This window comes from Limulus polyphemus, unplaced genomic scaffold (genome assembly GCF_000517525.1).
Source record: "Limulus polyphemus unplaced genomic scaffold, Limulus_polyphemus-2.1.2 Scaffold75, whole genome shotgun sequence".
Taxonomy (NCBI): Eukaryota; Metazoa; Arthropoda; class Merostomata; order Xiphosura; family Limulidae; genus Limulus; species Limulus polyphemus.
In genome coordinates, this window is record NW_013665685.1 from 1,216,362 (window position 1) to 1,222,872 (window position 6,511).

At 31.7% G+C, this 6,511-nt stretch overlaps 1 protein-coding gene across 2 annotated transcripts in view; it reads left to right on the top strand.

The window, feature by feature from the left end:
* LOC106466677 (CUB and sushi domain-containing protein 3-like) overlaps nt 1-6,511 on the top strand; it is a 74,480-nt gene that overhangs the window by 33,388 nt on the left and 34,581 nt on the right. The gene's annotated exons all lie outside the window — the stretch shown is intronic.

Below are 6,511 nucleotides of genomic sequence, written 5' to 3' on the forward strand. Positions count from 1 at the left end.
CTTCTTAATGGAACTTTTATGTATTTAAATGAATTGTTTATAATAGTTAATGTGATAACTTTAGCTGTTAATTTGATATTTGACTAATTTTATGTGATACTTGTCTTTGTTAATCTGACGTTTATATAATTCAACGAATTGTTTATAATAGTTAATGTGATAACTTTAGCTGTTAATTTGATATTTGGCTAGCTTGATGTAATATTTGCCGTTCTTGTTGTGAAACTGTTATAAGTTATGTAGTGTTTATTGTAAAGTTGTTATTATAGTGTCTTTTGAAGTTAATCACATATTTGGCTACTTTGGCTAGTGTAGATAGCCCTCGAGTGACTTTGTGCGAAATTCAAATAAACCATTTTATTTTCTTTATTATTAGATTTAAATTAGTTTTGTTGATTCTCTTTTCAATTACTCTGTGTGGATAATGACATTCTTAAAAAAATACTCAATTCTTTGAGTCTTACTTGTGTAACTTAGAATTTATATTTATATTTCAAGACATTGTTCTAAACATACTTATTTGTTAAAACTTATCACCACGTGTTTTTAAAAATGTTTATATATTAAAATAAAGAATTATCAACGCAATGAAAATTCATGGTAAATTTCAAATTAGGCTTAATGAAGCCTAATGTTTCTGAATAATAATATCCCCCCCCCCCCCAGGTGCACAGCAGTAAGTATGAAAACTTGTAACGCTAAAAACTGGGTTTTTATATATGCGATGGCACAGCACAAATAACTTTGCACTTAACAACAAACAGACCAGTGAACGATTAATTATTTTATCTTGCTGTAAATGTAGCCTTTGGCTCGTCCAGAATTTACTTAAGAAAGTGTAGCCACTTATCGGGTTTTATAATATGTTTCCGGTCATGTTTACAGTCCGGCTATCCTGTGAATGGAAAGTGAAAACGTTATTGACCAGACCAAACGTTCAGGCTAGCAAACAATCTTTTATTGGGCAACATACAAACTCGGACCAATATCTTTTGACTAGTTGTGCATAAACTCAGATTATTACTATCCTTATATAAATCATTAATATTAACTTCTAATGAAATTGAGCTATTACATAGATCGTAAATAAACAATTAAATATACCATCCTTATGTTCGTACTTACAAAGACTAAAATACATTATTTCATCAGCCTTTCGGCCTTAATCCTAATAATATCTCAAAGTCCGGCCAGCTTAGAAGATATAGATTAGCCCAAAATCCGTAAACTAATCTTTATAATTAAAATATAATGTTAAAAATAAATATAGACATGTTGAACATTCTAAACAATGCTGTTAATGAAATTAACATTAAAAAATAAATATATCTTACTTACGGAACACATAAACATTACAGTGTTTTATCACACACACACACATTAAATGGCTTTCTGAAGAACACTTAGTTAAGAAAAGTTTGTTATCACTTTCTATTTCTAGTAATTGTAGAGATTAAAAAAAAAGCAGTGAATAAACTTCTGAACCAAAAAAGAGAAATGTATCGTATCTCATATTAAAAAGTAGGATCCTGTCAAGTTGATCATTTATCGACTTGTTAGCTTTATGTGAAGTTTGTTGTGAATAAATTCATGTTTTTCTAGTTTAGTAAAGTATTTGTATCAATCTGGTGTTACGTAGCAGCTAAAATGACGTATCGTGGTTATCGAATGCATTTCTATTAATAATATAAAATTTGTCTAACTTAATATGATAGTTACGATGTTTAGTGGCAAATTTAATATAATATTTGTCTAACTTAATATGATAGTTACGATGTTTAGTGGCAAATTTAATATAATATTTGTCTAACTTAATACGATACTTACGATGTTTAGTGGCAAATTTAATATAACATTTGTCTAATTTAATATGATACTTACGATGTTTAGTGGCAAATTTAATACAACATTTGTCACAAATTGCAGAAAGATCATCTGTCTTACTGTTATGTTTGTGTATTTTAATATTGTTTCCCAGATTTAATGTGATGTTTGTAATGTTTAATATGAAGGTTGTTTAGTTTACTGTAGAGATCGCCTTATTTAATATAACGTATGTTTTGTTTGTTTATTTGTAATTAAGAACAAAGCTGCACAATGGGCTATCTGTGCTCTGCCCACCACGGGTATCGAAACCCGGTTTTTAGCGTTGTAAGTTCGCAGACATACCGCTGTGCCACTGGGAGGGCTTATGTTTTGTTTAGCCTGAATGTTGATTAACTTACTGTGACGTTTGTAAATTATAATATTATATTTTTAACGTTTAGTTTAAAGTTTGTAGCTTACTATGGCACTTGTCTAGTTGAGTATGATGCTTGCCATGTCTAATGTTATGGTTGTCTAACTTAATATAAGGTTTGCCGTGTTTAGTATAAGGTTATTAGTGTATCATTACATTTGTCTGCTATAATATCATAGTCTTCGTGCTTAGTATTACAACTGTCTAGCGTATTGTTGCACTGTGAAGGTTGTCCAGCTTTCTGCAACGTTTGTCTAGTTTAATATGACGTTTGTGATTATATATTTAGTTCATTGTGACCTTTGTCCAGTTTAATATTATATTTGCTATGCTTATTAAGAAGGTTGTAAATAGATTACTTTAATGTTTGTCTACTTTAACTTGACGTTTGTGATTATATATTTAGTTCATTGTGACCTTTGTCCAGTTTAATATTATATTTGGTATGTTTAATAAGAAGGTTGTGAATAGATTATTTTAATGTTTGTCTACTTTAATATGACGTTTGTGATTATTTAGTTCATTGTGACATTTGTCCAGTTTAATATTATATTTGGTATGTTTAATAAGAAGGTTGTGAATAGATTATTTTAATGTTTGTCTACTTTAATATGACGTTTGTGATTATTTAGTTCATTGTGACATTAGTCCAGTTTAATATTATATTTGCTATGTTTAATATGAAGGTGGTCAATAAATTATTTAACGTTTGTCTAGTTTAATATGACATTTGTGATTATTTAGTTTATTGTGACATTTGTCCAGTTTAATATTATATTAGCTATGTTTAATATGAAGGTGGTTAATAAATTATTTAACGTTTGTCTAGTTTAATATGACGTTTGTGATTATTTAGTTCATTGTGACATTTGTCTAGTTTAATATTATATTTGCTATGCTTAATATGAAGGTGGTCAATAAATTATTTAACGTTTGTCTTGTTTAATATTATATTTACTATGTTTAGTATGAATAGATTATTTTAACGTTTGTCTTGTTTAATATTATATTTACTATGTTTAGTATGAATAGATTATTTTAACGTTTGTCAACAGATTTCTGTGTCATTTGTCCAGTTTGATGTTACAGTAGATTACTATCACGTTTAACGAGTTTAATGTATTAAAATATGCCATGGTTATTATGAAGGTGGTGTATAGCTCACTGTCTCGTTTAATACGTATGTTAAGTGTCAAAAATATAAGTTGAACAAAAATAATACCAATTATGTAAAAACATTCTGCAAGAATGCGAAACCACTACTGACAAACCTCTAGCGATGTCTCTCTGTGGGCTTGATTAATTGATGTGGATTATACAGACAAGTCGTGGCTTATAGTGTTTAGTGTGCTGGATGGTGAATCCAAAGGTCCTTGTTTCGCGTTCTGTTGCCGCAAAACTGTGATCTGTACTTTGTGGCCGTGAATGCGTGATAAGAGTGATAGTCAAATCCTACTATTCGGTCGGACAATCATGGCTGAATAACTGCAGTGGGTGCTATCTTACGTTTAGTTTATTGGTTCAAAATTAGAGACAGCTTGCGCAGATAGCCCTTGTGTAGCATTGCGCAAATATCCGAAACAAATAAGCACCTGTAATTTTACATTTATTGTTTCTACATGTTTCGAATTTTCAACACTCCTTTCAATTGAGTAAAGTGCTAACGTCGTCAATGGATCTTAAATTTTCAAAGTGAAAACGATACTGTGTAAAATGACTAAACCACGTCAACACTATTATGATAAGTAACTATTTCTAAAACGCTGTACGGGCTGACACAACGTTCCATTGGACACAAAACTTGAACACAAAATTGGATCATGTATCGAATTTCACACGCGGACTTTGTTGTCAAAAACGCTAAACACGACATTTCAGAGATCCGTTTTTCACACAATGTAGCGCTATTCCGAAACTAAAAAACAGAATTATCAACTCTGACATTTGAGACTCTAAACTACTTGGAATTAACATAAGTAATCTGCGCAAAGAACAATGACTAAAGTTACTAGATATTTGTGTAATAAATAAAATCCCGAATTGAATTAGACTACTCATGAAACAAAAAGAAAATGACAGTTGGGGGAAAAAAACCTTTATGATGTCATATAGCTGCTCCCCCCACACATTATGCACCTCAAGCTTATTAAAACACTATGTCAGCATGGAAGGCTTAAAATAATACAACTTAATAAACTGTTTAAACAGTTTAAATCCGTATTATAGATTCTCAATACAAACATTTCCGAGTGATATTTAAAACGTGGTATTTTTGACTGAAAAGTGAAGAAATATTATAAGAAACTAGTCCCCTTTCATCAGAAAAGGCCTCCGTTCATGCTTGGCCAGGTGGTTAGGGAGGTCGACTCGCAATCTGCGGGTCGCGGGTTCGAATCCCCGTCTCACCAAACATGCTCGCTCTTTCAGCCGTGTGGGGCGTTATAATGTGACGGTCAATCCCACTATTCGTTGGTAAAAGAGTAGCCCAAAAGTTGGCGGTGGGTGGTGATGACTAGCTGCCTTCCCTCTAGTCTTACACTGCTAAATTAGGGACGGCTAGCGCAGATAGCCCTCGAGTAGCTTTGCACGAAATTAAAAAAAAACGTTCATGCTCAATCTGACGATTTTGCTCGTTACCAGACTAGAAAGTCAGGAAAGACAGTATGAAAGTAGTCCCTTTTCATCGGAAAAGTAGGGCTAACGTAGGAAGCCTTTTGTGCAGCTTTGCGCGAGTATCTGAAAAAAAGAAAGAAATCATAATTTTTCACTCGTCGTTCGTAACTGTTTTAAACCAGTAAAACTCCTATTTTAATTGAGTTAATTGCAATAATGGCCAGAAAAGTGCTAACGTCATTAAAAGGATCTTCAGTTTTCAAAGTGAAAATGATACTAAACATTGCAAAATGCTGATGACTCATCAAATTCAGTCGAATAAAGAAGATTTAATATATAATAATATAGAGCTATTAAACTAATGCATCATTCAACATCTCGCAAATATATCCTCCACAATCTCACGACAGACGAATCAGCTCCAAGATATAAGTTCTAAATACATCCTCCAGGGGCAGTCAAATGAGTTATTTTTCTAAGTAAGTTGTTTATTGTAGAGATAGCTTTTTCTAGCATTTGAAGTATTAGCGAACTCTTCATATACATGTACTACATTCAGATCTTTCTCCTATACTGTGGTCGCAAGCAACGAGACATTTAGGTTGTAAAAAAAGAAAAGAAAAATAAACTCCTACACAGTGCTCCATTTACTGTTACGTTGCCATATACGGATTCTCTAAAAATTCACGATAAAACAAGATATCATAAGCTTTAGCTCACTAATACATGTCATAAAACCATTGTTTTCTATAATACATTGTACATTGTGGAAAAATAAAACCTTTGTCTCAAACGCCTGTTTTATTATTATTATTGATAATATTGATAAAATGTTTTCCATTAACGAGCTATTTTCATGGATAAAAAATAATAATAACGTACATTTTGTTCGGTCAGTTGAAATTGTAATTCATAAAATGGTAATATATTTCTGTTACGTATCTGTCTGTTCATCCCTATTTACTGTTAATTTTGTGGGAGTGGGGGGGGGGGGGAGAGGTCAAGTCCACCGTTGTGCAAGAAAACGGATTTTTCAAGAACGAAAATTTTGAGTGTCTTGTTATTGACAAAAATCCTCAAAGATAGATGTAAAATCAATACTTAACAAAATACTGAAAAACTCGCACGTAACTACATATTTAACTGCATTTAGAATCAAGCTATGGTAGCACATGATGTATATATACAATAATATATGGACATCTCTGTGTATATATTGTTATGAAGTCACATGTCATATTGTTAGTTTAAAAATTGTTTATTGAAATAAGTTTAAAACAAACTGTATTGTCTTGGTAGCACATGGTATGCATATACATCTCCGTCCATATACTGGTGTGAAGTCACATTTCATATTATTAGGTTTAAAAATTGATTCTTGCAATAAGTTTAAAACAAACTTTATTGCTTTGTAATAAAAATAGTTACTGAATATTTTTAGTTTTGGTAATTATATATTATATGTTTGGCCGATATACGGTAACATTTTTATAATGTCTGACATAAATTAATTATTTAGTACGCCTAGCTATGCTAATAAAGAAGGTTAAGTACGTTTTATTAAATCCGTTTTGGAGCCACATCCCTTCGTTACGTTCTATGTTCATGCTTGGCCAGGTGGTTAGGGAGGTCGACTCGCAATCTGCGGGTAGCGGGTTC